Source organism: Euprymna scolopes, chromosome 32 (assembly GCF_053919585.1).
Source record: "Euprymna scolopes isolate OS-2025 chromosome 32, ASM5391958v1, whole genome shotgun sequence".
NCBI classification, from domain to species: domain Eukaryota; kingdom Metazoa; phylum Mollusca; class Cephalopoda; order Sepiida; family Sepiolidae; genus Euprymna; species Euprymna scolopes.
The window spans coordinates 64767194-64788431 of record NC_136513.1 but is presented as its reverse complement, the minus strand read 5'-3'; the positions used below and the strand labels follow the sequence as shown (position 1 = coordinate 64788431).

Genomic DNA, 21238 nt, shown 5'->3' with positions numbered 1-21238 from the left:
GTTTGGGTTGGCAGTAGAGTGAGATCTGCTCCATGTGGAGTTGGGCACCTAGTTCGAGTCATCTGAACAATTCGGAGTTCTCTCTGACCTGGCAATTGGCCCAAAATGTACTTTCACTCAACAACATACAATGCAGTTCCGGGTTTTTGGAGTCGCCTGCTTGTCCCCGTTGTGGAACAACAGCCGTAGAAACGACTGATCACACTCTCTTTGATTATCACGAACTGCATCAGCACTTGCATCGATCCCGAGCATCCTCACCCGATTACTTTATCCAATGTCGTTGACAACATGAGGCCGCCATGGGAAAGACAAATGATCTACAAGGATATTTGAATGTCACGTCTGCTTGTTCAGTTGTTTTTATCAGTGACTGTAAAGGATTGAAAATGGTTCATTGTTGAAAGCGATGAGCGAGTGCACATAGATCTGCACAATTGTGTTTCCAGAGTCTAAGCGATGAGGTTGACGATGCTGAGTGAGTGCAAGTGAGTCGCACATTCTTAGTCTGCAGGGTCTAGGCGATGAGGTTGATGTCAGTTACACAAAGGCTTCACAGCGAGTCTGCAGTGCTGAGTACAGGCGAGTTTGTACCCATGTTGATGTGCATCGTTTTCCTTATGTGTTGGTTGAATCAACGACCGTCCAATCATCGAGCTTTTGTTCAATGTTTTAAACTAGTGACTTCTATGGTGGTTTTTGTTGATGTCCGTGGATTTTATGTGCTTGACGAAAATCTGTGAGGGTTCGGGTTTGTTGAATCAGTCATCGGAGAAAGTTTGAAAATCCTGAAGAGTGTTGTCGATATTTGCAAAACCCGACTTTTTACATCTCGTATGAAGTCAAGAACTCAGTGTTCATCTTGCATTAGTGCTCGGAATTTTCTCTCCTCTGAAGTGTTTCGTTTTAGCATTTCTGTTTTTAAGTCTTCATATGTCATTCCTGGAGGTGGGTTAGTTATTATATCTCAATCTGTTTTAGCTAATGGTGCGGGCATGCCACAACACAAAATGCATAGCTGGTTATGTGGAGGGACATCATGAATTTCAAAAAAGTTGTGCAAACCATAATTTTGCATCTTCTGCAAATAGAGATATCAATTTTGTTTTTGCAGTGAACAAAAAACAAACACAACGAATGGACCAAATGAACAAAAGAAAATTTTATGGACTAGATTTCCAAGAGAAATTTGCACACAAAAAAAAACGTTTTTGTTTTTTTTCAAAATATAAAATGTCACAATTAATAAATAATGCTACAAGGAAAAATCATCTTTTTTAGTGTGTGTATGTGTGAGTGTATAAAAATAAAAGGAAATTTTCAGACGTTCTTCGAAACTTTCTTTGAATAAAGTAATAAAGTTTCAACAGCCTAGCACAAGAGGACAAAAATTCTTTTGTTTGTAGTACTTTGTAGTAATTTTTTAATTGAAGGAAAAAATGTTATCAAAACTAAAGCAAAATATTCAATGTATTTTAAATTAAGACTTACAACGAATAATCTGTTCATCCGAATCAAAAAAAAAAATTGTTATTTTTTTTTTGAAACAGGTGCTCTTTTGTAATCCCAGTAGAATGTTTAAACCGATGTTAGGTCGAATTGTGTTTTTTCTTTTTGTACACGGATAATGTGTTCATCGAAGAAAGGGGTCACCACTTTAGTGAGGTCTGTTCGTCATGGTTGCTACTGAGATAGCATGTGTTTTAGTCTTTTAGACATCAACCGGTTTTATGCTCTTTGCTCTTTGCGTGAGTCGATTTATATACAAAATTTAGCTTAACTCTCCCTTGATCTCGCAGAGAGATCTCTTCTCTGCTAAAGAGGGTACCACACCCAGTGATACCTCATTACCGCGGGCAACTTCCTCGCCCTCAACGTTTGTGTATGAAATGGGGCCAAGTACTGGGGGCCACTGACTCGCTCTCAGTCTGTTCCGACCAGTGGCACCCCAGAGTTGCATCGTTTGAAGAAGTGGTTAAGCCGAGTAGACCCCTGGAGGACGAACTGTTGTCGGAGGAAGCTCTTGAGGACTTTCTGAATCCATGGGCTTTTGCTGGGAGAAGTCCGTTTGAGATAACCAAGGAGATGGTGACGGCAACCACTGCAGAAGAAGAAAGAGCAGCATGGACAAAATATGCCAGAGACACCCCAGGAGGGGCATGGGTAGCTCCAACACCAACTGACGATGTGAAAAAATCGGGGAAAAAGCTGATGACAGTAAAGTCGGTGCATAATAGCCCCAGAAAACTTAAACAACCCCTGAGGAAAGCCCAATCAATGGAATTGGTGGCTATAAGAGAGGAAGCAGAAAATGGTTCCCTAAAAGCAGAGAAGAAGGTGGAGTGGCCAGTGTTGAAGCAGGGACAGGCAGCCGCTTCGGCAGAAGAAAGTCAGAACAACTGGGGGCCAAAAACAAAGAAATCCCCAGAATATTATAAGCAACTGTTTGAAGAGAAATATAAGGATCTTACTGAGGGAAACGTTATCAAGCTGAAAGGAAAGTTAGACAGCCCTAAAAAAAGGCTGATAACATTTGACCCGAAGAAAAAAGACAGGAGTGACAAAGAAGAAAATGATGACGATGATCATCGAATTAAATGTTCCAGAGACTTATATAGTCCAACGCAGCTTTGCGATGTTGGATTTGTTACTCCCATCCGCAGAAGAGACAGCAAAAGTCTCCAGAGCGGACATTATTTGGAAGGGGCTAAGGTTTAAACTGGAGTACCTGGAGTAACAAAGAACGACCATCACCATATTAAGGGTTGCTTGTTGGATAGATGAGGACCACTTGGGAGATATCTTTTCTCAATATGGAGAGGTGGAGGCTATGAACCCGGTTTGCGGACTCAGAAATATTGGCACAGGTTACTATAAGCTGACTATGAAAATGAACTAAGCCGGGTTCAATGCAATTCCAGCACAGCTTAAGTAGGAGATATGGATGATGTTGATCATTGTTAGAGGAAGGCAACCCCACTATTGGAACTGCATGGTATCAGGGCACATGGCAAATGCATGTCCTAAAAGGACCCCCCCCCCCCCCGTAGTACTACCAGCAGCAGCCCCACCAAAGAAAAAGATGGAAGAAGAAAAAGGGGAGAAAACCCAGAAGGAGGGAACAAATAGCTGGAGCAAAGTGGTCCAAAAGAGCAAGAAACAAGTAAAAGCAGCAGAAGCTGCCACAGTGGAGGAAAGCGGGATGAAAAGAAAAGAAAACTCGGAGTCTGAAGAAGAAGCAAAAGAAAACTATGGCACAGGCAAAGAAAGTAAAGACAGCAAAAACCCTGCTCAGAATCAATCTTCAAGCCCCATGGATGAGCAGACTTCCCCTCCCCTGGTTAGTACATCTTTACATGTGTCTGAGGAAGAAGTTCCAGAAGCAGAGATCTCCGAGAAGACGAATCTCACTATAACGAAAAAAGATTGGTCAGAATAGAGAGGACCTGAAAAAGGCCATTCCTGCCCGGAGAAAAGGTTTGCCAAATAGATGAATCTGAGTGGCAGCCAAAGAAGAAGTCTGAGGCAGCTGGGGAAATTTAAAGAGTTGGAGGAAAACGGGTGGAAGAGCTAGTAAACTGCCGAGAGGCCCTGCTTCTGATAGCATTCATGTGGAAGGAAAAAGAGGGCCAGAGTAAAAGCCTTATGACGGATGATAAATGAAGCAAAAGATGGCATTCCAGGATTAAAGCTTGTGGAAGTATATCATTCGTCATGGCAACCAATTGAGAAAAATTGTGAGGGGAGGGTCCCCATTTATGTTCACCCTTCCTTTTATAGAATATTGAAGCTCACTGTAAAATGTTTTTGACTGCTAATGGGGGTATGTGACGAATGGATTCGCCAATCATTTTTATAACCACCGACTGTGCTAAACAACCAATGAAAACCTTTCAAAATTATTATAAATATTTTCGAATTTTGGATTCAATCAGTTCACCGTTAACTACACCACGGACCACATTTGATTCTTGGCCGCCATCTTGGTTATTGGCAATTACTGATCTGAACTACGCCGCCATCTTTGTTCAACATAATGTCTCAAAACTTAACAGGTTATGTGCCCAGCCATCGTCTTTTCTTTGAGGGATCGGAATCTAAATTCGAATTGTGGCAGGTAAAATTTCTGGGATATCTAAGGATTCAAAAACTACACAAAGTGATACACTCTCCAACAGAGAATCCTAACGACTTCGAATTTCTCAAAAAGAACGCGACTGTTTTTGCAGAACTGATTCAATGCTTAGACGATAAAAGTCTGTCTCTGATTATAAGAGACGCATTGGATGACGGACGAAAAGCATTGAACATATTAAGAGAACATTATTTATCAAAAAGGAAACCGAAAATTATATCACTATATACAGAACTAATGTCTCTGAAATGTAATGAGGACGAAACTATTACCGACTATGTTATAAGGGCAGAAACAATCGCCAATGCCTTAAAAGACAAACCCATAAATTTCAGTGAATTTAAAGTGGCATTGTGCAGTTACGAAGAGACTAATCGTATGCTCGTGGACAATAATAACTCCAGCAATATTATGAAGTTCAAAAATGCTTCTCGAAAGCAGACACCACCAAATTACGCACCTCACCACAACGTATTCCCCAAAAGTAATTTTCCCAAGAAAAAGAATAAAATTATCTGCTATAATTGTGGACGACCCAACCACAAAAGTTTCCAATATCAAAATAAACGCTCTAAAATGGACTCCATAAAAACTGTTGAGAACTTTGAGGAAGAACATACATTTCTATTCACATGTAACTTTGACAATACCACAAAGGGTAAAAATCTCCTTGTAGCCTGTGGTGATACAGCACATGTTATCACCAAGGAATCTGATTTTATTAATTTTGATTCAAACTTTAATCCACAAAGTCATTTTGTCGAACTTGCCGACGGTAGTCAAATAAATGATATAGTCTTGAAAAGAGGCGATGCTAAAATATCCCTGAAAAATAATAAAGGCGAAATCTGTAACTGTATTCTAAAAAATGCTCTGTTCATACCTACATTTAAGCAAGCCATATTTTCCGTGCAGGCTGCAATTAAACAAGGCGCGAATATAAAATTTGGCCCAAAAAAGTCAAAATTGATATACCCCAATGGAACTGTATTAGACATTAAAGAAAATGGCCGACTATATTATTTAAAAAGTATGGTTCCCTCAAAAACTGTCTGTCACGACTTGGAAACCTGGCATAAAATTCTAGGACACTGCAATATAGCTGATATTAAAAAAATTACCAAATGTAGTCGAAGGCATAAAAATAATACCTTCAGACGATCACCTAAATTGTGATGTGTGTGCACAGGGGAAAATGACAAAATATATAAGCCGAACGCCAGACAAAAAAGCTACGAAAATTCTCTCACTTGTGCATTGGACTTAGCAGATCCAATCAGACCGATGGGGAGAAATAATCTAAGGTACGTTTTGAACTTTATTGATGATTTTTCCAGTGTAATTATAGTTTATTTTCTAAAAAACAAATCGGACATTATCCTCGCTACTAAGAAATATTTAGCTGATATTGCCCCGTACGGTTCAGTAAAATGTATTCGCTCAGACAATGAGACTGAATTTACTATAGTAAAGACTTTGAACTTCTATCAATTAACCACCGTATTAAACATGAGAAATCTGCGCCGTATTCCCTCTTCCAAAATGGCACCGCTGAAAGGGCATGGCGAACCCTTTTTGAGATGACAAGATGCCTACTTATCGAATCGAAATTAGCGCATAGTTTATGGACATACGCTTTAATGGCAGCAGCATATAGCAAAAATAGATCGTTCAATAAGAGACTAGGAAAAACGCTGTATGAAGCGTTTTACGGTGTAAAACCTAAAATGAACAGAATGCATCTATTTGGTTCTGATTGTTTTGCATTTATAGAAAACACCAGTAAACTAAATACTAAAAGCGAAAAAGGTACTTACGTAGGTTACGATAAAAATAGTCCGGCATATTTAATCTACTTTCCAACCCAAAATGCCATAAAAAGGGTTAGATGTGTAAAATTCAATGATACATTAAATTTAAAAAATGGCGATCCAGTGGATGAAAAACATGAAATATTACCTAGTATCTTAATCGATTACAATGAAAATATTAATAACGACGACAATTACAGTAGAACTTCTGACGCAAATATTAACCAGACACGCCGATACCCAATAAGGGAGCGAAAAAGGCCAGACTTCTTACATATTGAAAAGATACAAGATTACACCGTGGATTACTGTTACTCGTTGAATAGCGCACCGGAAAGTTATAAAGAGATGATTAATTCAGAAAATCACCAAGAATGGGAACAAGCTATGGTATCCGAATTGAAAGCTTTATCTGAAAATAACACATACGAAATAGTGGCAAAACCAACAGATAAAAATATAATTTCTTCACGCTGGGTTTTTTCCAAAAAAATCACAGCTTCTGACAGAGAAACTTTTAAAGCAAGATTTGTTGAAAAAGGTTTTTCACAAATTTCTGGAGTGGAATATTTTGCAACATTTTCACCAACGACAAATTTAACGACAATTAGAATTTTATTACAACTTGTCACTCAATACAATTTAAAAATACATCAAATGGATGTAAAAAATGCTTATTTAAATGCTCCGATTGACTGTGAAATATACATTTACCCTCCAGAGGGATTTAAAATGAAAAATAAAAATTGGGTGTGAAAATTAAATAAATCGTTATATGGACTAAAACAAAGTGCACACAATTGGAATTTAACACTCCATAATTATTTAATAGAACAGGAATTCAAGCAATGTCCCATTGTAACACTAAAGAGAGGCCACATCAGACCTGTAGGGTTGATGTGACGTTTATTTTGGAAAAGTAATTTTTTGTTCCCGGACGATGATCGGGTTGAAGTAATAAAAATTATTATTAATTTTTATTTGTGAATAAATTCTGAGCTAAGTCTGTTGTTGAAATTGCGGCGGCAAGAGTGCCTTTGTAGCGAGAGGATAAATTACGTTCTAGACTTCAAAAGCGAAAAAGAATGCATAAAATATGTTTGATCTCCAAGGGCCGAAATCATAGTGTACAGGAGCCGGAGTGGTGGGGATTTCACACCCGCAATTGGCAAAACTATGAGCCAAAGTTGACCTGTGAATTTGACAAGTTGAAAAGTCGGGTTGTTTTTGATCTAAGAGAAACACACGCAGTGACTCGGCATTATGTTTAGAACAAAGAAGATGAAAAAAATGAATTGTCCGAAATTTCAAAACAATAAAATAACGTATCGAGAATTGTCATTTGGTGAATCAGGTCGAACGAAAGTTATGAAATATGTTTGCTCGGATGGGAAAATGTGTTGTCCGATAAGTTCAAAGCGACAAATGCATTCTTGGTCTTTTGACGTGGACAAAATGTCTGATATAATAAAATGGCTGACAACCAGAACTTAATTCAAAGATAAACTAAAATCCCTTTGAATTATCAAAGCGAAAGGTGAGATCAATAGATAATTTTAAAACAAATAAAATCGCGTGATTTGCTTTAAGTCAAAGGAAAAATAATTTTCCTGGATATGGGGAAATTCCATTAGTAAGGCAGGGAGGAGTTAATTAATACAACGTGTAAGTTGGGCGTTAATTAAGGGAGGAGTCAATCCAATTTTGGAAATGGACCAATGAAAAAGGGCCCTGTCGAAGTATAATCAACCAATGAGAAAAAGCCCCGTCGAATTATAATCAAGCAATTTGATTGGTCGATGACGAACATGGGTGTCGTCATCATTCCATAATTGTATTATAAAAGAAATGAAAAATCAGAGATTAAGTCAGAAGGAAAAGAGTAAGAGAGAACAGAAGAACAGAAGAAGAGAGATAAGTCTCGGCAGAATCACCTCTCTCTCTCTCTCTCCCTCGCTTGTTGCCTGATAACTCAATGCTTATAACGTGTCGATTACAACGAGAATTACGCAAAGTCCGCGATACCGACCAGGTATTTCAACAACAGAAGCTCAGTTATAGAACTAACTGCTTGCTTGAATTAATTGTCAACTCTATGTATATGCTGTAAATACTTCTTTTATGAATTTCCGAAATAGATATTATATTAACCAACCTCCGGAGTTTTGTTGCTGATGTGCGTTGATCCCTATATATGTACATTCTTTATTTGCCATTTGTGACACCGTATCCGTCAACGAACACCCAGGATAACTAGACGATCCACGGAGGACAGGCCTTGAGGACCGAGCATCCGAGAAGAATCCCCAACGCCTTAACGAAGAACTCACTGGGTGACGCGACGTACTAACGGTTGGCAGACCTGGTTGCCCAGTCGACATATTATAACTGTACCGACCAGGGTGCAGATCATAACTGGGCCGCGATCAGGGGTCAAGGACGTGTAAAGGCACACGTCCCAAGGTCACACCGTAGACATGTGCATGTATACCAAAAATGTAGGTAATAAATTGTTGATTTTGTTTTTTTTTGGGGGTTGACGATATATTACTCACCTCAAACTGTGACAACACTTTAAAAGATGTTAAAATGAATTAAATAAAAAATTTAAAATGGCCGATCTTGGACGACTGTCATGGTTCCTCGGTATAAAATTTATCTGTGAAAATGAAAGTATAACTATGAACCAATCATGATACACTGAAAAATTTCTGCTCAAGTTCGGAATGCAAGATTGCAAGCCGCATTCAACTCCCGGCGGGATGGACATAAATAAAAAATATAGGGACCGAAACAAAATCCATAGATAATCGAATATGCAGAGAACTGGTAGGGAGCCTTATCTACTTGATGACTGAAACTACGCCTGATATATGTTACACTGTAACAAAGCTATCTCAAAACTTATCGAAACCGACAATTAAAGACCTTAATCATGCAAAACAAACTCTTCATTACCTACAAGGATCCAAGTAACAATCTTTAATATTTAAAAAGTCTACATATCCTCTAAATTTAGAAGGATTTTCAGATTCAGATTGGGGTAACTCTGAGGATAGAAAAAGTATAATGGGATACTGTTTTTGACTGTAAAAGACTGGACCTGTGATCTCTTGGAAAACTAAAAAGCAACAAATTGTTGCCCTTTCTACTTGTGAAGAAGAATATGTGGCTCTTACTCATTCTGCGCAGGAGGCAATTTTTCTGAACACCCTTCTAAAATCTATTTTAAAACCAGATCTAAGTAAAAAAAAAAACCCATAGTAATTCATTGTGACAATCAGAGCAGTATCTTATTAGCAAATAATTCTATGAGTCATCAAAGGTCGAAGCATATTGATATCAGATATCATTTTATAAGGGATGAAATAAGTAAAAAATCTATTACTCTTACTTATGACGTCTGAAAATAATATAGCCGACATTTTCACTAAACCTATAAAAAGAATAAAATTAAGACATTTTATAACCGAACTTTTTGGAATCTAATTATGAATAAATCTCAATAAATTTCAGAAACCCAAAAAGAGAAACATGAACAGTCAAAATCACACACACACAAAAAAAAATTGTAACTTGTTCCGGGCACGACGTTTAACTGCGACCATTTCTTCCTTACTAACCAAATTAACCAACTAATACCTCACATAATGTTTCCAGTTTTTGTTTTAAAAAAAAATTCACTTGTTAAAACCTTTTCTTTCTATTTGTCAAATAACTCTTTTTTGTACCTTTTTTTTTTTTTGGCAAACATTTGTTAAAAAAAATAAAAAAATGTATATTTGTTAATTTTTGTGCATATGTTTATATGTATTTGAAAAGTATTCTATTTGTATGTTTATATATATTTGAAAAGTGTTTATTTTTATATGTATAAAAAAATGGCTTCTTTTTGCACACATTATACCAATATATTAATAATTCTTTTTCACCAATGAGAAGAAAGACAAATTCCCCAAAACCAGAAAAAAAAAATTATCTTATTGGTTTATTTTTATTTGTTCATTTATTTGTTTATTTTGATTTGTTTATTTATTTTTATTTCCTTTTCTCAAGTCAAACCAAAATTGAATTCGAAAGGATTTTTCCAATATATCAAAGGGGGGGGGGGGTAAAATGTCTTTGACTCCTAATGGGGGTATGTGACGAATGGATTCACCGATCATTTTTATAACAACCGGCTGTGCTAAACAATCTTTCAAAATTATTATAAAAATTGTCGAATTTTGGATTCAATCAGTTCGCCATTAACTACGCCACGGACCACATTTGATTCTTGGCCGCCATCTTGGTTACTGCCAATTACTGATCTGAACTACGCCGCCATCTTTGTTCAACATAATGTCTCAAAACTTAACACTCACCTTCCCCCTGGATGTGAAAGGACTGGCTCGAGATTGTCAGCCTGCATCTGAGCTGCTGACTGACAGTATCGGTGAGTCCTTTGGCATCCTTACCACAGAAGGCTTTAGACCCATCATAGACGAATATTACTAGTTAGGGGCATAATGAATATGAACCTAGCTAGTTTGAATATGAAGGGCATGAGATCCCAAAGCAAGGCTGTTCTCGTGCTGAGAGATCTCGTGAGGTAGATTGAGGTAGATATACCTGCATTACAGGAAACTCACTTTGTTTCTGACAGGGATTGTGATGTGCTGACAGACGACTTTGATGTCTACTCAGAATATGGCAATACTTGTAGCCATGAGGTTTCTGTACTAGTAAGTTTCACCCTATCTGCGACGGTTACTGTAGTCCACGCAAACATTCATGGAAGGCTGGTCATGGTCGATGTTGCCATTAAAAGTGGTAAGTTCTGAATTTTGACTGTTTACGCACTCAATATCGCTGGCGAGAGGGTTCCCTTTTTTCAGCATGTGGAGATGTTTCTCTTGAGTCGAGAGGGTAGTTTTAATGGGGAACTGGAATCCCATCCTGGACCCAAAGATAGATAAGGTGGAGGGGACTAGAAGGTCGGAGAGGAGTGAAAGCAGCCTGTCTAACCTGATGATCTCATGCGATTTGGTTGATAGATTCTGTCTTGATCACTCAGGGAGGGAGATGTGGACATGGCATCATAGTATGGCCTTCAGTTCAAGCACCTACTTGGACAGAATGTTAGTTAGAAGAGGCGACATAGACTTTTTATCTTGTCTCACATCCACTGGCTAAGTCATTCAGATCATAAAATAGTTATGGCCTGTTTGAAGTTAGGTAATAGGCCTAGGTTAGCTGGGTACTGGAAGTTGAATGCCTCTTTGCTGAAGACGGACGACTTCTGGGACCATCTGACAGCACTAATTCAGCCGGAGTTAGTGGGGGGCGGTTACTGGGAGTAGCTGGTGGGTTAAGCTTAAGTTCACTATTAGGTGTTTGTGCATCCAATATAAACAAAGCCTCACTTTAACTAGGGCTCGGATGAAAAAGCACATAGAAGATAGGCTGACCTGGGTGGTGGTGGTAGGGGGGATTCCCTAGAGATAGCGTTAATTAAGGGGAACATCAATCGCTTGGCTAGCGAGTGATATGAAAGTCAAGTAGTTAGGGCTACTTAAAAAGTCTTTAATGAAGCTGTAAATGTTGATGCTGGAAGGATGTACTCTTGCATCGACTCAAGAGATTTGCAATGGGTTTCAGCAACATTTGAAGAAGCGCTTTACCCAACTACTCAGGCTCCGTAGCCAAGGAGTTTGGCAGCTATTTAGCCGCTTGCCCCGCCTTACTGCAGCCCAAGCAGCTAGCTGTGATGGGATGATTACTGTTATGTGATAGGTAACCAACCCTCCTTCACGTAAATAACTTCTCTTTCAGTATTCAAACCACAGTGTATATTTATTTATTCCTTTCACGGAATACTTTATCTTTGATTGTCCGAATAATGGGCCACCTTAGAACATATCAAATTGGCGACGAGGACAAGATGCGAACTCAGTAAAAAAAAGAAAAAAGTGAACACATGGTGAGCGCGAACTTTGAAAAAAAAATAAATTTCCCAAAGAGTTTATATCCGATTAAGGAAATAATTCTCAGAAAGCGAAAAGTATTCACGCAAGTACAAATAATTTTTATATTCTTATTGCTGTTTTATTTTTTTTTTTAACTTTCTGAAAAGTTGGCGTCATATCGTCTCGTGTTGAAAAGCAATTCGGAGGTGTTTTGTTTTTGGTTAATACGATAAAACGAATTGTACTGTGGAAATTGTTTTTCTGTCATAAAGAAATTCTTAAAAGAAGGTATTTGAAAAAGACGAAAAGAATCTCTGGAAATTTGTAAACTATTGATATTTTGTATGGTGAATTTTTTTTTCTCTATGAACATTTCTCAAGTGCTGACAATTTTTTTTTTTTTTTCGTGACGAGATCTGAAGGGGAACAGCTTATTTTTTAGAACACAATTTTGTATACGTTGACTTTGTATTTGTGTGTTTAAAAAAAAACAAAAAACATGTCTTCTGAACAAATAACAGAGTTAACGAAAATGATAACTGAAAGCTTGATCGCTCAACAAAAATCTCAAATTAAATTTCAAAAACGGATGTTGATTCAGCAAGAACGTTTTGAATCACTCGTCAGTCAGTAAACTACAGAGACTTATTATGTGAAACTGTGTTGTTACAAAAATCTGAAGATGGCGCATCTAGATTTTTTTTCGGCAGAGGGTATAGCCAACTCTCTAGTGGAGTTCAAATACAACCCAGAACGAGGTGATATCTTCCCTGCCTATTATCGTAGATTCGAGACGATTTTTACAAAAAGACGTGAGAAATGGTCGGACGAGGAAAGAATCACACTCCTACTTCAGAAATTAAGTAAGGAGGAAAACACAAAATTTACGAATTTGATTTTGCCAAAGAAACCGGATGATATTTCTTTTTCGGAAACTGTTCAAATTTTGTACTCGATATTTGGTGAAAGAAACAGCCTTTTTCATACAAGGTATAAGTACTTGAACATGCAAAAAGAAGAAACTGATGATATTGTCACATGCGAGTAAAATCAACGCCCAGTGTGAACTATTTAAATTAAAAGATTTGTCAGTTGACGATATATTTGTTCAGGGACTGACAGCACCGAAGGACAAGGATTTAAGGTCAAGGATTATGGTCAATCGATTATGGAGCAAGATCCAGAGATTAACTAGCAAAAAGTGACAGAAGAATGTCAGAAATTGATAAATGTGAAAAAGGATACCATTAGGATAGAGGGAAAAAACTACATCCCACGTCCTAATAATAAAACATAAAACATTTCCCAAGAACAAAGGAAAAGGTTTTGAATGTTAGAGCTGTGCGGGTTCACACTTAAGAAAAAATTGCCCTTTTAAAGACCAACCTTGTGCCAAATGTGGTTTAGTCGGATACCGAGCTTCCCAGTGCCAAACTAAACAAAATAAACAAAGACAAAAATTTAAGTCTAAAATAAATGTGGTGTTGTCAAAAGAAGAAGTGAGACAAGGAAGTAAAAGAAAATTTGTCAATACCAAAATAAATGGTCACATAGTGAAACTACTTTTGGATGCAGGTAACGATATTTCAATTATCGACGAATTGACCTGGAAGAGGATTGGGTCTCCAAAACTAGAAAAAAAACATTTAAAATTGCCAAAGGAGTATCCGGTAAGAGATTAAAATTCATGAGAGAATTTAATTGCAGTGTATCCCTTGGATCGAAAACGTTTTCTACAAAAATGTCAGTTGTTCCAGATATAAATTCTTGCCCCTTTGGATGGTTTTGTTTGATTTATGGCACGGATCTTTTCTGCTCTTTCAGAGTCAATCCAATGACCTAAGTAGGTTATGGAGGATGCCATAAATTTACACTTGTCCAGACGAATGCGGAGACCAGATTCTGAGAGTTTCCTTAACACTCAGTCAAGGGTGATCAAGTGTTTCGCATCTGATGATCCTGTAATTAGTATTTCATCCTGATAGCATACAACATGTGGTTCATTTGCCAACAGATTGTCCATAAAGCGTTGATAGATACCAGAAGCTGACTTTTAGAGACCCCGTGGTGCATTGATTGTAAGGTACTGCTTTGAGTTTTCCTCTAACAGAACCTGCAGGAACGGTGATCTCTTGGTGAATTTCTTTCCCTGTGCCAACTTTGCATACAAATCATCAATCCTGGAGATGGGGTCGAGATTTGAACATTTGTTTATTGTAGTTTTATGATCTCCACACAACCATATTGTATGGTCAGTTTTGACAACTGCTACTATAGGGGCAGCCCATTCTGAATATTGTACTGATTCGATAGTACCCAGAGACTCCAGCCGATCCAGCTCCTTGTCAACCTTTTCATACAATACAAAGGTCACATGTCGAGCCTTGCAGAATATGGGCTTTGTTTTCTGATCAACACTAAGTTTTGCCATGAAACCCTTCAGTGTGCTCAACTCATCGCTGAAAACATTGGGATATTTGGCAATAATGTCTTCAATTGCAGGTGTAGTGTTTACTGCTTTCAGCTGATCGAAGCGTTTTCAGCTGAGTTGCACTACTCGTAGCCAGTTTCTACCAAGAAGTGCAGAACCAGAACCAGGAACAATCACTAATTGCAGACGAAACTGTTGTCCATCATAGTCTACTGACACTTGACATGCACCACACAGCATGATACTTTCTCCTGTGTAGGTTGCTAGTTTCTGTAACATAGGTTTAAGTACGGGCTTATCAGGTTCACATCATAGGTTTTCAAATGCATTGCGGCTGATCAATGAAACAGCAGCTCCAGTGTCGATCTCCATCTCGACATTGCGACCATTTATGCCCACCAACACTATCAGGGGTTCGGTTTTGCTATTTGCTGTCAGGTTAAACAGCCCATGCACCGAGGCACAGTCGCTGCTGATATCTTCATCTTCTGGTTCTTCACTGGTGACATTGTGGGTTTTCTAATTTCCAACTCTGTCGTTGTACTTCCGGATCAAACAGGCTGGCGAAATGTGACCGGTTTTGTGACAAAAATTACATGTTGCCTCTTTGAAACGACAGGAGTTGGGGTAATATTTTCTGTTTCATCAGAAATATGGTCTTTGTTTTTGTCTCTGTAGTGGAGTAGTTGTTCAACCTAGTTGACTTTTGTCTGTGGTGTAAAACTGGACGTTGAACAGGCTGCCATGTCACTAACATTCCTGTCTGCACTTTCCATGGCAAGAGCTATCTGTCGGGCATAAGGAAATGTTAGTTTCGTCTCGCAAAGCTGTCGCCGACAAATTCAGTCATCTACTAATCCAACGATGAGCAAATCTCTCAACATATCTTCTAGTGTATTTCCAAACTCACAAAACTTCCAAAATGGACTGACCTGGTTGTTGGTGGCACACGTATAAGTTGAATCGCTCAACAATTACGGATGGTGCTGGGTTGCAGTGCTCTTTTAATGAGAGTGAGAGTTCCTCGTAACTTTTGTCTCTTAAGCTATGCAACATGACAAGATCTTTCAGCAGAGAAAACGTTTCTGGATCTTGTATTCCGTTTGCCTCAAAATAATAATTCAATCTTTCTGAATGTCCCAATCACCTCCACTCGGCGAGAATTTGTTTATTTCGGAATGCGTGTGTGCAGGTAAAAAATGTTGCAGTTTAATTTCCATGAAAAGCGATGTTTTCAGAGAAAAAAGTTGAAATAATGTTCTCCTATATGAGAAGTGATCTCATCCTCGTCGCCATGTAGTGTTTCTCACCGAGAACGCAAATGCTGGGTTTGCTGGAGATTTTATTCTGCCAAGACTCTGCCGTAAGCATTTACATTCTGTTTTAGCCTGAGCCGGAAGTCCCCGGTGTTTGGCTATTATAGCCCCCCCCCCCGTGTACATACGTACATCACACTTCATTTATTCAATATTCGCTTTTAATTTAATGCTATGAAAGTTTCACACTTCATTTATTCAATATTCGCTTTTAATTTAATGTTATGAAAGTTTCACACTTCATTTATTCAATATTCGCTTTTAATTTAATGTTATGAAAGTTTCACATTTCATTTATTCAATATTCGCTTTTAATTTAATGTTATGAAAGTTTCACACTTCATTTATTCAATATTCGCTTTTAATTTAATGTTATGAAAGTTTCACACTTCATTTATTCAATATTCGCTTTTAATTTAATGTTATGAAAGTTTCACACTTCATTTATTCAATATTCGCTTTTAATTTAATATGAAAGTTTCACTTCAATCTGTTTCCTATGCACTTGTACTTGAAAATCTAGACTCGTGGCAGACATGCTTTCGTTCAGCAAAGAAATCTTCTAACAAGTATAATCCATTTGTTAGGAGTTCAAAACCCAATTAAGTTTTCTGAAGTATCCAGTATTTTTAAAACATTTTTGATAATTTTTGCTGCATTTTTCCCTATCATCTCATCATCTTGATGTTATGAGGTCCCTTAACTACAGTCTGTCTGATTCAGTTTATTTTGTTGCTTTTTTCAGAAATTGTACATTCAAATTTGTACTTCCAGATTAAATCATGGTTTCTTTATCTTGTCAGGGACTTGTGGGTCATGTTATCACATATCATCTCATATTCTATAAGACTAATTCATATATTAGTATCAGTGCCCCCCTCCACTGATGCATAATACAACTTTCTGTAACTATTAGCTTTCAATGTCTTTCATCACAAATCGGTCACATTTTAATAGCAAAGTTATAGTGCTTCTTACCTCTATTCTGTTTAAGTCTGTTGACTTTGAACATTTTTACATTTTGCTTAATTTCTTGTGCAGTTTTCTTTCAACTTATTAAATAGTTGATTAAGCATATTATCTCAGTTAAACTTTCAGTTCTTTGTGGAATAAATGTATTGATAACTGCCTCATTCATTAACGAGTATTACAATGCACGTCACAAGATAGCTGTGGATTAAAGGATACTATGAAATCTATTCCATGTGTCTATAACAGTCTTTTTGTGTGCTCTAGCACCATCCAGACTGTATTAAAAAGAGATATTGTGTAATGAGTTACCCACATCGTAGTAGTATTTAATTTTTATAAATCTTTTGGTTTCAAAAATGTGTGACTTTGATTATGTTGTTGCTAGAATGAGGATGATTTTCAAGGCTTTTCTCTTCATACTGTGGTTGAGTGTGTTGCTCCAAGTTTTATTGTTATTCTCATGTTGAAAGTAGTAAAACTTAACTCTTCAATGCTGATTCAAATATGGTCAGGGTTTTTTTCTGATATGCGTTTTTTTGAACCAATATGTAAGAATATTTTGCTTTTTTTTTTATCTCATTAGTCTGCATTATTTGGTCATCTAACGATCTACATCTTAGTTGTATCCAATGACAGTGTGGGTGGTAGTTGGTCACATGGAGATGCATCCAAATTTAGCATAGGTTTCCACAATCAGAATGTAGCAAAATGTAGTAGGCAAAAAAAATCAGAAACACAGATAGGAAATTGTCAGTATCGCCCGCCTCTAGAAGAGAGGGGTTTATCAGCTGTAATAACCGTAGAGAAAAAAGCAGAAAAAAAAACTCGCTTCTCGCAGACACATGATTCGTCACAAAGAACAATCCAATCACCAGAACCACCTATACGCAATCTGCCAGACACACCTCACCGCTTTCCAGTGTCCTGCCTTTATAGTAGCCGGGAATTATCTATTTACATAATCGCACAAGAGTAGACATCACTCTATGAGAATTGCATGGGATCAACGCTAATAAAAACCCATGGACACCATCTTGGAATTCTCTCTTCCGCTCAGCCTGAAACACAACAGACATATCCGTCTATTTCCTCTCATTTCGGTTATTGCTAATTCTGCTACACTCCCCCTTGATCTCATGATCACAAACAAGGCAAGGGGGGGGGCAGTCGTCTTTGTGGGGTACTTCTTCGAAGAACCGGAGGCAGCACTACCTCCTTGCCATCTTCCTCATTACCACCGTTATTGCCACCAGTCTGTTCCATAGGCGGTGTTTCACAATCAGGGCAGGGGGGGGGGGCAGTATCCGTCTTTGTCAGGTACTCTTTCGTAAAGACAAGAGGGGTGGTCCCTCTTCCGCTTCTTCAGTATGTGCATTATATGGCTCAAAATCCTCTCTGTCGTCCTGCATCATACTCTCTGTCCTTTCAGAAAACATTGTACTGTTTGAGTCTTCCTCTTCCTCCGATGTAACAATATAATGGCGAGGGTGCAGATCTTTCACATGGCAAGGCACACCGTCAACCCAAAGCGATTCAGGGCTGATTACCTTGGTCACCTCACCCTTGCCGAACCTCATGGTACATCAATTTTGCAGTCTTTTGACCCACACGCAAACTCCAACCTGGTAAGAGCTGTTCCTGGGGACGCAGTTGCGACATTGGTTTCCTTTACTCAAACTTCGTATGGATAAATCCTGTTGGCAGGCACATTGAAGGGGGATACGTCGTCTCTGGGTGTGATGTTATACCAGTAGACAGCCTCCTGTATGGGACAGCGCATTCTAGCCACTATTTGCTTCACTGTATGGTGACATTGCTCCGCTATGCCATTCCCTGCGGGAGAGTATGCACAACAGAATCACAAGTGAACTCCCATTTATGTGCAAATGCTTGGAACGCATTGCTGCAGAAAGTCATGTCATTGTCTAAAAGGATTTCATACAATGAGCCATGTTCGAGGAACACTGCCTCCAACTGATGAATCATGCTTGCCGAGTCCTACCTTGCCAATTTCCTCCAAATGGAGAAATGCGATAGACCACAGTCTGTTAGAGTTAAAAAATGGAAGGTGCCATAATGCGTGATATTCATTCCAATTCTCTGCAAATTCTCGTCATACACTTCGAGCTTTCCCTTTTTCCACCTGACTGGCGCTGGGTCAATGGACTGACATTCCTCACATTTCCGTATGACTGTTTTAACCGTTGCTTTTGTCGTGGTTGGGCAACTTCTCCTGACAAAGTAGGTAGTGCATCGCACCCCCGGATGTCCACTACGTTTGTGAATAGCCAGGATTTGACTCTCATTCAGCTCGTCTGTGTGAACCATGCCTATCACTGGGTCAAGCCCGTTTTTCTTTTTCATTGCCTCAAACCACTGCTGTGGTGCTCATGTGAACCGGTCAGTGATGTTTCATGCTGATGGAACCAATGTCATGTCCACTGTCAGTCCGTACTCTTTCACAAGCTCTTTGAGAGTGCTTAGTCACCTCCTAATAAGCATGTCGCTTGCTGCTTTGGTGCACACTCGCGCCTTTCCAGTTAGCATGTCCGAGACCCAATGGTATACGCAGACAGAATCTGTCTTTATGTGTAGCACTTTGCTCTGCCACTGAAGAGCCAAATTGATGCCTTTCAATACAGCGTCCACTTCGGCTAAGTTGATATGTTGAGAGTCATCTTCAGGTCGCAGCCAACATGCATCCTCCAACACAGTTTCACGCATCTCCAAGGCTGCACCAATTGCTAGGAAGCTACCATCAACCCATACATTCAGCTCTTTGCCGTCCACACACCAATTTCCCCAGGCCGAATCATTCCGCTGCACAGATTTCAAGGTTTCGAACATCATACGATGCAGTACGGCGTCCCTTGCTTCATCATTGTTACCAAATTTACTCTCCTTCCACAAGCCACACGAAGCCAACCGCACACCGGAAAGTGCCCGACAAGTCGACCACACAGGGAAAACATTGTTCGTCGCGTAACAATGCTGGGAGCCTCTGGAATTGCATTTCCTTGCTTCCACCGCAGTTCACTGCATTCCATCCTGACTGCCAATCCCAGCACCTGTGCACCGTCCTTCAATTGCTCCGGGTTCTTGCACTCCAACCCAAACTGTGCTAGGTGTCTTCTTACATGGGTCGCGGGCACCACATCTTTGTTGACAAAAATGTCATCAATGTAAGCAGATGCTGCGCGGCTTACAACTTCTTCCTGAGATAATACTTCGCTGACAATCGCTCTCATGATCAGGGGAGCCACATTCAAATCGAACTCCAGACGGGTCAGAAAGTATTTTTCCCATCGATTTCCACAGTCTGGTCTGGCCACAGTGTCTTATGGACCCGGACTTGTAGGTATGCTCTCCTGAGGTCCAGTAGAGACACGTTAGCACCTTTTTGTCTCCATTCGCGCAGCTTAGCCACACAAACATCTGTGTTGGCCATAAACGCGTCTACTTAATGATTTAGTTCATCACCGGGCGCACTCTGGTTTTGTTCTGCTGTATCACTGCCATCAGGGGAATTAGGCCTTTTGGGTGTCCCAATTTATCCTTTGGGTACGGCATGAGCCAACCATTATCTATCCAGGTGCGGAGCTCCTGTATGTATTCTTCACGGATTTCTGCCAGCACTGGGTATTCTGACACTCGATTGTTTAGTCTTTCAGGGGGGTGGTCCTCAGACCACTTCCACGATGCGGTCCACGTTCGGTTTTGATGGTCAAAGGTGGCGGTGAAATCCAGTTCATTAATAGAAATGGCTGTGCATTTAATATTTTTCCTGACACCCAGCCGCGCTTGTCCTGTAGGCTCGACAACGACACCTCCCAAAGCTTTTATGGCATCGATCCCTAGAAGTAAGTCAAATCCCAGCAGTTTGCCACGCACCACCAACACATCGATTCTGGCAGGCACACCTTCATCAGTGGATACAGAGACCGCTCCAACACCGCAGCACGCATGGGATATTCCACCAATCGTTTTGACACTCATGTTCGTTTTTCTCCAAGACCGGCACCGGTCTGCATGTAAAATCGTCCTAGAGCATCCTCCTCCATTTCCACGTAGAGGACCATTTTAATAAACAAATAATACTGTATAAACTTTAATTTAACTTGAACATCTGAAGCAAAATGTAGTAGGCAAAAAAAATCAAAAACACAGATAGGAAATAGTCAGTATCGCCCACCTCTAGAAGAGAGGGGTTTCTTGGCTGTAGTAACCGTAGAGAAAAAAGAAGCAGAAAAAGAAAACTCGCTTCTCGCAGACACATGATTCGTCACAAAGAACAATCCAATCGCCAGAACCACCTACACACAATCTGCTGGACACACCTCACTGCTTTCCAGCATCCTGCCTTTATAGTGACCGGGAATTATCTATTTGCATAATCGCGCGAGAGTAGACATCATTCTATGAGAATTGCATGGGGTCAATGCTAATAAAAACCCATGGACGCCATCTTGCAACTCTCTCTTCCACTCAGCCTGAAACACAACAGACGTATCCGAGGTAAGCTCTCTATTTCCCTCATTTCGGTTATTGCTAATTCTGCTAAACAGAATTACTTCCTTTGTAAAGGATGGTGGCGGTTCATCCTTCAGAACTTCTGTTCCAAATAA

At 39.3% G+C, this 21238-nt stretch overlaps 1 protein-coding gene across 6 annotated transcripts in view; it reads right to left on the bottom strand.

The window, feature by feature from the left end:
• LOC145256392 (echinoderm microtubule-associated protein-like 6) overlaps positions 1-21238 on the bottom strand; it is a 902875-nt gene that overhangs the window by 238696 nt on the left and 642941 nt on the right. The gene's annotated exons all lie outside the window — the stretch shown is intronic.